This window comes from Abrus precatorius, unplaced genomic scaffold, assembly GCF_003935025.1.
Source record: "Abrus precatorius isolate BTA unplaced genomic scaffold, Abrus_2018 Scaffold6, whole genome shotgun sequence".
In the NCBI taxonomy this organism is placed as follows: domain Eukaryota; kingdom Viridiplantae; phylum Streptophyta; class Magnoliopsida; order Fabales; family Fabaceae; genus Abrus; species Abrus precatorius.
In genome coordinates this window covers 5,458,622-5,470,038 of record NW_020874406.1, presented here as the reverse complement: position 1 = coordinate 5,470,038, position 11,417 = coordinate 5,458,622, and the positions used below count along the sequence as shown (strand labels likewise).

Sequence of the window (11,417 nt, the reverse complement as noted above, 5' to 3'; positions counted from 1 at the left end):
CTTTATCAACCTCTTCTTGCTTCTTGCTGGGCTGAACCATTCTTTGAGGGAAGGGAATAGGAATGGACCTCTCCTCTTTGTCTACCACTTTTGGTTGACATGGTGTGGGCATAGGTCCAGGCCGCTCTTGGCTCTTAATCTCTTCTCCTTCACCTTCTGCAGCTAGAGTGCAACTAGGATCCTTCTCCTTAGGCATTTCTGGCTCTTGCATCACCTTACCAGATCTCAAGGTAATGGCACTCACATTCTTTGGGTTGGTTACAGTTTGTGCAGGAAGATTGCCTGAACCTTGAGATTGAAGTTGATTCAGGGATGAAGCAAGTTGACCCATTTGATTCTCCAAGGTCTTGATACTTGCTTGAGTCTGTTGCTGGAAGGCCTGACTCTGTTGCTGAAAATTGAGATTACTCATGGTGAGTTGCTTCACAAGGTCTTCCAAAGATGACTCACTCTTTTGAGGTGCAAGAGCTAGTGAAGGGGAGGCTTGATGGTGTTGTTTAGATGAAGATGATGGATGATGATGTTGCTGGGCTGAATATGGCTTGTTTTGTCCAGCTTGATGTCGTTGGAAATGGTTGTTGATTGGCTGGCTAGAGCCTTGATGCTATGCATTTCCTCCCCACCTTATGTTAGGATGGTTCTTCCAACCGAGATTATATCTATTGGAAGATAAATCTCAGCTTTGTTGTTGCTGCGGCTGCTGAAAAGGAAATTTATTAGCATAAATATTAGCAACGTAAGCTTGAGGATTATCTTCTGAGGATTCAGTTTCTTGCAATGTGGGGCAACTATCAATGAAGTGATTCGTAGATGAACAAATCCCACAAAGCATTGCTGGAATGGATGGAGGTGGAGGTGTATATGCAGCAGAATTCTTTTGGATGGATGCCAACTGTTTTACCATCGAAGCTAACTCATCTAGCTTATGCTCCAGCTTGTGTGAATCTGAAGTTTGAATTTCATGGACACTCCGGGACATGATGGAGTTTTGCCTTGTAGCAAACTGTTGAGAGTTAGCTGCCATATTCTCAATAAGAGTTCTAGCGGCTGCGGGAGTCTTGTCAACCAGGGCTCCCCCACTAGCTGCGTCGATCATGCTCTTATCCATTGGGTGTAAGCCCTCATAGAAGTATTGGATTAGGAGTTGGTCACTTATCTGATGATGGGGGCAGCTAGCACAAAGTCTCTTGAAACGCTCCCAATATTCATACAAACTTTCCCTCTCTAGCTGCCTAATACCACATATTTCCTTTCTTATTGAGGCAGCCCTTGAAGCAGGGAAAAATTTTTCCAGGAACAATCTCTTGAGGGTGTCCCAACTTGTAATAGAGCCAGGTGGAAGATAATACAATCAATCTTTAGCCAAATCCATAAGAGAGAATGGAAATGCCTTCAATTTGACATGCTCCTCCGGAACACCTTGAGGTCTCATGGTGGAACATACAATGTGAAACTCCTTCAAGTGTTTGTGAGGGTCTTCACCTGCAAGACCATGAAATTTAGGCAAAAGATGGATTAGACCAGTTTTGAGAACAAAAGGGGCATCCACATCCGGGTATTGGATACATAAAGTCTGGTAAGTCACGTCCGGTGCAGCAAGTTCCTTAAGTGTCCGGCCATTTTCTGCCATTTTTACAGATTCAAAAGTTAAAGAATATAGAGAAGAATAAATGGAAGATGAAGAATATGATTCCTCAGTATGTGCAGAATTTTGCCTACTTATCCTAAGGTTCCTAAGATTCCTAAGGAATGTCCTATCAATTTCAGTATCTAGAGGATATAAATCTCCCGGATTTGATCTGGTCATTCATTAGGAATAAGCTATGGAAAATTGAAAAGAAATAAACTAATGATGCAGTAAAAATGCAGAAAAATTTAGATGACAATTATGCAGAAAAACTAACATCTAAGTGTAGTAAAATAAAGCATTAACACCAAACAGCAAAAACAGAAAGAAATTGCAAACTATGGAACAAAAATATGCAGCACACAAGCACAAGTTCTACAGAATTATGCAGAATTATGCAGTAGAAACAGGGCAATTATGCAGCAAATGAAAGTGCAGTGCAGAAAACAGCAATTGGTTCTACCTAAATGCAACATAACTCTACTTACCTATGAAGCTACAGCTGTAGTAAAGTATTCACAATGCAAAAGTTAAAAGAGAATTCACTAAATATGCAATAAACAAAAACGAAAACAGAGCAAATAACATGCTTATAAATATTAACACCAATATTCCCCGGCAACGGCGCCAATTTGATGATTACTTTTTCTTGTTGTTTAAAAAATTTGTCGTAAATCCTCATCAAAATTTAAACAAATTAATGTAGTACTAGGGTAACCCTAGATTGTCTCCCGTGAACATTGGTTATTAATCTTCATTAAACATGTTGAAGACATTAATTGAACAAGCAATTAAAATGGGGGGTTTTGTGGTTTCAAATCAAAATAAAGAGCAATGAGCAAATGAGTTTAATTAATTCAAACAATAGAAAACAGCAATCCTTAGTTCATCCACATAGATTTTATCATCATTCTACTCAAGAATAAACACTTATCCTCTCTCCCATGAATTAGGTTAATTTAACAAGCGAAAATCAACCTTATGGTCCTAACGAAATTACGCAATTTGTTAGGCTCTAATCTCTCATCCAAGATTACGTAACCTTAGAATTAAACCTAGGATTAAGCAATCCCTAGTTTAGAATTTCCTTAAAACGAATTAGGGTTAATTAAGCAATGTCCCCCTCATTCACCATTAATTCAATTCAAGAGGCTAGGAAGAAGTAATTCATGTAAAGAAAGGATTTGTATTATCATTAAAATCAAGGAACTCAAGAACCCATGTGAATTCACTAAGGATTACACAAACTTAGCCCTCCATGGAAATGGGGGTCAAAAACGCAGTTGGGAAATGCAGAAAACTCATTAACATTAATGTAAAAGCAAAAGAAATGAGAAACCAAACCCTAGGTTGGACCCTTCGCTGTCACCCAAGGTTGCCCTAAGCTCTGGAAAATATCCTAAATTGAGTAAAGAAGAGAAAAGGTTCAAAAAGTGTAACAACTCCCTACCCTAATTTGGTAAAAATCTATTTATACTAAAGCTGGCGCCGCCCAAAGTAATTACTCTCATTCTTTCATAGTAACCACGCGCAGCACTGGGACATTTTGGGTCTCTAGAGTGATTACTATGAATATTCATAGTAGTTACGCAGCACCTTCAATTTTTGCATGCTCTGGAGTGATTACTATGAATATTCATAGTAACCACGCGCAGGTTTGGTTGATTCTGGGCTGCTGTAGTTGTCACTTTAAACTTTGAAAGTGATCACTTTGGTCCCTTTGCTGGAAGTGGCTTGCTGTAGTTGTCACTATCAATATTGAAAGTAGTTACTTTCACCTCAAATTCCTCAAAATCCAATGATTCTTCAAAATAAGCTTGGGAATCCCTGCCACATTATTCAAATGATCAAAACATGAAAAATAAACTATCTAAATCAATGTAAATTAACCAAAAACTAAGAAGCCTATATTATTTAGCCTAATTGGAATATTCATCTTATTTACGCTATCTAAGTCTATTCTTTTCTATAAAAAGTAATAAATGATGTATAAAAATTTAGTAAAATGTGAATTCATCAGGGACCCCTATTCAAGCATCTCATGCACAACCCACTCCTACCTATCCACCAGGTTTTACCCCTACACAAGGACCATCTCAAAGTTTTCCTTCTCATGAAACAATGGTGCCTTTGACCTTCATATAGAAAGGCCTCCACAACAAGCTTTCAATCAACAAGATGTCCAATTTCTCCCATATGACCTTCCCCAAGGTTATACGCCTCCGATAGCTGAGAACCCACCAAACACTGGCCAACCATCAAATCAACCCAATCCTGCACAACCTTCAGGTCCACAAATCCAACCAACCCAAACATCTATCCCATCATATGCTTACCCTCAAAATGCCCATCCCCAAGAAACTCATATACCTCACACTATACCTACCCTAAATCAACCGATCCACCACCAACCATAAATCACTAATCCTAGCCTTGATGGAAACCCAACCATATCACCATTTCATTCCAATAAGACCTTAGAAGAACCCCAGCCCAATTACTCAGAGGAGTACTTCCAATCCAGAGAAAAATTGCAAATATTGGAAGAAAGATTGAGAGCTATTGAGGGAAGCAGCTATGGCATTGGAGAAGCTGCGGATCTTTGCTTAGTCCCAGATATGATGGTTCATCCAAAATTCAAAGTGCCTGATTTTGATAAGTACAAAGGAACGACATGCCCAAAGAGTCATCTGATCATGTACTATAGGAAGATGGCATCACATGCCCATGATGATAAGCTGCTAATTCACTTTTTTCAAGAAAGTTTGATTGGAGGAGCTTTGAGTTGGTATATGCATCTTGAGCGTACTCGTATTCGTAGTTGGAAAGACTTGGCTGATGCTTTTCTAAAGCAATATAAGTACAATATTGATATGGCTCCTGATAGATTACAACTGTAGAATATGTTAAAAGAAGAAGGATGAAACTTTTAAAGAAGACGCCCAGAGATGGAGAGAAGTTGCAGCTCAAGTGGAGCCCCCTTTGTCTGAAAAAGAAATGGTAGCTATGTTTATCGATACTCTCCAATCACCTTTCTATGATAGGATGATTGGAAGTGTTTCGTCAAACTTCTCTGATATTGTGATTATCAGAGAAAGAGTGGAAGGAGGAATGAGGAGTGGTAATATATCTCACAATTCGGGCGGACCCTCCAATTTGAAGAAATTTACAAATGGTCCAGGAAGAAAGAAGGAGGGAGAGACTAATGCTATAGCTTTTCACCCAAGAGAGGTTCCTTTCATCAGACCTAACCCTGCACCTTTTCAATTTCAACCCACATTTCCTGCCCCTCAAATGTCTTACCCATATGTCAATGCTGTTTCATAGAATCCAAGTCCCCAATCTTATCAGTCGCGACCCTACCAACCCGCTCCGCCTACTTTTCCCATAGCACCACCCATGAGACCACCCCAACATTGGAACCAAAACCCAAATCCCAACCAAATAAGACCCCAAAACAGTCAAGAAAGGAAGCAAGTTCAATTCGACCCAATCCCTATGTCCTACACTGAGTTACTACCTCGTCTATTCCAAAGTTCATTAGTTGTACCTTGTCCAATGAAACCTGTAGAACCGCCCTATCCAAGAGGGTATGACCCGAATGCTAAGTGCGAGTATCATGCTGGTGGTATTGGTCATTCGACAGAGAATTGTAGGGCATTAAAGTTCAAAGTGCAAGACTTAATTAATGCCAAATGGCTGAATTTCAAGGAGGATAATCCTAACATTAGGAGTAATCCCCTACCTGGGCATGGAGGATCATCGGTAAATGCCGTCGAGGAAGAGTCTGCACATGTTTTAAAGAGGAAAGTTGAAGAGGTTACCACTCCTCTTAAGGTTATTTTTTATGAGCTGTGCAAGGCTGACTTGATCAAGGGTTTTGTACATGAAGAAAATATGTGTGATTTGCACCCTAATGCATACCACTCCATTGAAGATTGTGAAGAATTCAAGCATGTTCTGCAAACCCTGATGGACAAGCATTTGGTCCAAATCGGGCACTTTAAAAGGAAAAATGAAGTTTTGACTGTTGATGAACAATCACTAACTTTCCCGAAACCTTTGGTCATTCATTACACCAAGTGTGTGGATACCCCAACTACCAATGGACCTAGACCTATCACTATACAAGTACCGGCTCCATTCCCTTACAAGGACAACAAAGCAGTACCATGGAAGTATGATGCAAAGGTTTGTTCTGATACTCTCGTCGTCTCAAATATTGCTAGTGTTGGCGGGATGACCCGTAGCGGTCGTATTTACACACCTGAAGAGCTGAGAAAGGAGCGAACAAAAGAGATAGAGAGATCCTCAAAGGGGAAAGCCAAAGTGGGCGAGTTTGAAGACGCTGACGAAGAGAAAATGCCTGAAATAAAAAAAACAGTGTCAGATGAAGAAGCTTGTGAGTTTTTGAAATTTATTCGGCAAAGTGAATATCAAGTTGTGGAACAATTAAACAGAACTCCAGCACGGATATCTCTTTTATCGCTGTTGTTAAACTCTGAGCCACATAGGAGCACTCTTTTGAAAGTGTTGAATGAGGCTCATGTCAGTCATGATATCACTACCGACAAGTTTGGAGGCATTGTTGGAAATATTGTCTCAAACAATTATCTCACCTTCGCTGATGATGAAGTACCTGCCGAAGGAATGGGGCACAATAAAGCACTGCATATTTCTGTAAAATGTCGAGATCACATTATTGTTAGAGTGCTTATTGACAATGGGTCTTCTCTGAATGTGATGCCAAAAGCAACATTGTCAAAATTACCTTGTGATGAGTCGCATATGAAACCCAGTGCCATGATAGTAAGAGCTTTTGATGGAACAAGGAGAGAAGTCATTGGAGAAATTGAAATCCTAATCCAAATCGGTCCTTGCACTTTTCAGATTTTGTTTCAAGTAATGGACATCGCGCCAGCTTACAGCTGTCTTTTGGGGAGGCCTTGGATTCATTCTGCTAGAGTTGTACCATCCACATTGCATCAGAAACTAAAGTTTATCATTGATAATAAGTTAGTGATTGTCTCTGGTGAAGAAGATGTGTTGGTGAGTAAGCCTTCGTCCACTCCTTATATTGAAGCTGCTGAAGAAGCTCTAGAGACCTCTTTTCAGGCTTTAGAGATTGCGAATGCTACTTATGTAGGAGAGGGAGCTCCAATTTTAAAGCCTCGATTGTCTAATACATCCATAATGACTGCTAAAGTCATGCTCAATGGAGGTTGTCAGTATGGATACATGTTGGGGCAAGTCATATCGAAAGCAACAAACTGGTTACAGCTCCATGAGAATAAGGATAGATTTGGGTTGGGATACACGCCCACTAAAGCTGATAAGAGAAGAGTCATGGAGGAAAAGAAAGAAAGAATATTAGCCAGGTTGGAAGGTAGGGAGCCTAAGACTGAAGGGGTCCCTATTTGTGATCTTCTAAAAAGCTTCTATAGTGCTGGATTTGAGTTTCAAGACCGAGTAGCTACTGTTGATGAAGATGTACTAGAAGAAGGAGAGGTTAACCTAGTCCGTATTTGTCCATTGAACACAGAAGTTGGCAATTAGGAGATCATCGAACTTCCTGTGATTTTTAATGGCCATTCAAAGTAATCATTGAAGCTAATCCTATTGTTTCATCCCAAACTTTAGGATATCATTACTTTTTGAAAACACTGATATATGATTTCTTTTTGTAATTTAAAATATCAGTTTGTTTTGTAAATTGGGACACATGTTTCCTTTTAAGTATATTTAAACGAAATGCAATTTGAATTCTCAGTAATCCTTCGTGCCTTTTTCTTTATCATTTGAATCTTGTCGTTTATTTTCTTTTTGTCTCAACTCTCGCACAATGCAGATTCAAAAGTGACATGTCTAAAAGTAACAGTGCTAATATCTCATCTACTAATTTTGATTGTCCCATTAATCAAGCTGTCGAAGATGATAGTGATGTTGATTTACCCTCAGAATTTCTAAGATTGGTCGATCAAGAAGTGAAAGAGATCCAACCTCATGATGAACCCACTGAGACAATTAGTTTAGGGACTGAAGATGATAAGAGAGAAATCAAAATAGGCACTCTCATGAAAAAACAAGAGCGCGACAAGTTGATTAAACTCTTGCATGATTATAATGACATCTTTGCATGGTCTTATCAAGATATGCCAGGTCTAGATGTTGACATAGTCGAGCATAAATTGCCACTAAAACCAGAGTGTTTCCCAGTTAAACAGAAATTAAGGAGAATGAAGCCTGAGATGTCATTGAAGATTAGGGAGGAGGTAAAGAAGCAATTTGATGCAGGTTTTCTTGCTGTTGCCAAATACCCTCAATGGGTTGCTAACATTGTGCCAGTTCCCAAGAAAGATGGAAAGGTTCGGATGTGTGTTGACTATCGGGATCTAAATAGAGCCAGCCCTAAAGATGATTTTCCATTGCCTCACATTGATATGCTAGTAGATAATACAGCTCAACATTCATTTTTCTCTTTTATGGATGGTTACTCGGGTTATAATCAGATTAAAATGGCTGAAGAGGATATGGAGAAAACCACATTCATTACACCTTGGGGCACCTTTTGCTACAAGGTCATGCCTTTCGGTTTGAAAAATGCTGGGGCAACATATCAAAGGGCGATGGTGACATTATTTCATGATATGATACATAAGGAGGTTGAAGTCTATGTGGATGATATGATTGCCAAATCAATGACTGAAGAAGACCATGTTGTAAATTTACACAAATTATTTAAGCAGTTGAGAAAATTCAAATTGCGGTTGAACCCTGCCAAATGTACCTTTGGGGTAAAATCAGGCAAGTTGTTGGGATTCATAGTCAATCAAAAGGGAATAGAGGTTGATCCCGACAAGGCAAAAGCAATCATGGAAATGCTGCCTCCTTGCACCGAAAAGGAAGTTCGTGGATTTTTGGAAAGATTGAATTATATTGCCCGATTCATATGCCAACTAACTGCCACTTGTGAACCAATTTTTAAGTTGTTACGGAAAAATAAGCCGATTGAGTGGAATGAAGACTGTCAAAAAGCTTTTGAAAAGATAAAGCAGTATTTACAAAATCCCCCAATACTAGTGCCGCCAGTGTCAGGGAGGCCGCTCATTATGTATTTGACAGTGTTAGAAGGATCCATGGGATGTGTTTTAGGTCAACATGATGAATCGGGTCAGAAAGAGCACGCCATTTATTACTTGAGCAAAAAATTCACTGATTATGAAGCTATATACTCTTTGTTGGAGCGAACCTGTTGTGCCTTGGCTTGGGCAGCTCATAGATTAAGGCAAAATATGTTGAGTCACACGACTTGGTTGGTGTCAAAAATGGACCCAATCAAATACATTTTTGAGAAACCAGCCCTTACTGGAAGGATTGCTCGTTGGCAGGTCCTATTGTCAGAATATGATATTTTGTATGTTACTCAAAAGGCAATCAAAGGCAGTGCTCTCGCAGATTTCCTAGCTCATCAACCAGTGAATGATTATCAGTCAATACAGTACGAATTTCCTGATGAAAATATAATGGCGCTGTTTAATGAGAAAGAATCTTCAGCAAAAGACGAATGGATCATGATGTTTGATGGTGCTTCTAATGCACTTGGACACGGGATTGGTGCTATACTGATTTCCTCAGAGAAGCAATATATTCCGATCACAGCTAGATTATCATTCGATTGTACGAATAATGTAGCTGAATATGAAGCATGTGCTATGGGAATTCAAGCAGCTATAGAGTCAAAGATCAAAATTCTTGAGGTGTATGGTGACTCAGCCTTGGTCATCCACCAACTGAAAGGTGAATGGGAGACTCGAGATGCCAAATTGATCCCTTATCAAGCCTATATCAGAGAGTTGGTGGAGTATTTTGATGAAATTACTTTCCAACATATTCCTCGTGAGGAGAATCAATTGGCTGATGCTTTAGCCACTTTATCATCAATGTTTGTAGTGAGTCAAAAAGAAGACATGCCGTTCATAAAGATGCAACAGCTTGATCATCCTGCCTATTGTCAAATGGTTGAAGAAGAATCTGATGGTAAACCTTGGTATCATGACATTAAAAATTTCCTAAAACACCAAGAATATCCATTAAATGCTGCTGAAAATGACAAAAGGATGTTAAGGAGGTTAGCAATGAGTTTCTTTCTGAATGGAGATGTGCTCTACAAAAGAAATCATGATATGGTTCTGCTTAGATGTGTGGATGCTTCAGAAGCACGAAAGATCATGGAAGAGATTCATGAAGGTTCATTTAGGACTCATGCCAATGGACATGTCATGGCAAAGAAGATTCTAAGGGCTGGATATTATTGGTTGACAATGGAGGCCGATTGCTTTCGTTATGTGAAGACATGTCATAAATGTCAGACATATGGTGACAATATTAATGTTCCCCCAATAAATTTGAATGTCTTATCATCGCCCTAGCCTTTTTCAATGTGGGGAATTGATGTTATTGGACCCATTGAACCTAAAGCCTCTAATGGTCACCGCTTCATTCTAGTTGCTATTGACTATTTCACAAAATGGGTTGAGGCTGCTTCATATGCTAGTGTGACCCGAAATGTGGTGGTGAGATTCATTAAAAAGGATTTGATTTGTCGGTATGGCCTCCCAAGCAAGTTGATAACAGACAATGGCACTAATTTGAACAACAAAATGATGAAAGAATTGTGTGACAATTTCAAGATTCGACATCATAATTCCTCTCCCTATCGCCCAAAGATGAATGGAGCAGTTGAAGCAGCCAATAAAAATATTAAGAAGATCATCCAAAAGATGGTAGTGACATACAGGGATTGGCATGAAATGCTGCCATTTGCCTTGCATGGATACCGAACTTCAGTTCGTACTTCAACCGGGGCAACTCCATACTCTTTGGTATATGGAATGGAAGCAGTACTTCCTATTGAAGTTGAAATTCCCTCTTTAAGGGTAATAATGGAGACCAAATTGGAAGAAGCAGAATGGGTGCAATCTCGTTTTGATCAATTGAATCTCATTGAAGGAAAACGGTTGAATGTGTTATGTCACGGTCAACTATACCAGAGAAGGATGAAGAAGGCTTTTGATAAAAAGGTTCGCCCGAGAGAATTCAGTGAGGGAGATATGGTACTTAAAAAGGTTTTGCCAACGCATAAAGATTATCGTGGCAAGTGGTCCCCGAATTATGAAGGACCATATGTGGTGAAAAAGGCTTTCTCAAGAGGGGCTCTAATCCTCACAAACATGGATGGACAAGATCTTCCAAACCCCATCAATTCTGATGCTGTAAAAAAATACTATGCTTAAAAAATAATTAAAAAGAAGAAAAAATAATATAAAAAAAAGAAGAAAAAAAGAAAATAGCTCGCTAGGTTGAAAACCTGAGAGGGCGACCTAGGTAAAAGTTAGAGCGACCTGGTGAGTTGAAAACTTGAAAGAACGGCTCAGGCAAAAATTAAGGTCAAATAAATACTACACTGAACTGAAAATCTGAAAGGGCAGTTTAGAGGGGCACTAACTTCAGTCGCAAGAAAGTGCTTCAAATCGAGAAATATGATCGACCGGAATACTAAACTGGGGCAATTTTGAGAGGTTAAAGTTGAATCAAATGGAAGATGGATTCAAAATACCATACTGGGGCAATTTTATTTTGGCAGTCTTGTTAATGGATGATCAACTTACATGGGAGATTAGCATTGTTCATCTGAAAGACGTCATTTAATCGGCATAATACTTCTTTATTCTTGTAGTCATTCTGATCCTTTGTTTGATGTATTTGTTTTTCTATTATGTTGTAAGTCCTC

The 11,417-nt window shown here is 39.2% G+C and overlaps 1 non-coding gene and 1 pseudogene across 1 annotated transcript; both read left to right on the top strand.

Annotated features, from left to right (window-relative positions):
- Nucleotides 1-1,154: 1,154 nt before the first annotated feature.
- On the top strand, nucleotides 1,155-1,259 carry LOC113870523. The gene has a single exon (XR_003505546.1). It is a non-coding gene; the product is annotated as a small nucleolar RNA R71 (small nucleolar RNA).
- Nucleotides 1,260-1,670: 411 nt separating this feature from the next.
- LOC113870061 lies at nucleotides 1,671-10,920 on the top strand (annotated as a pseudogene).
- The last annotated feature ends 497 nt before the right edge of the window (nucleotides 10,921-11,417 follow it).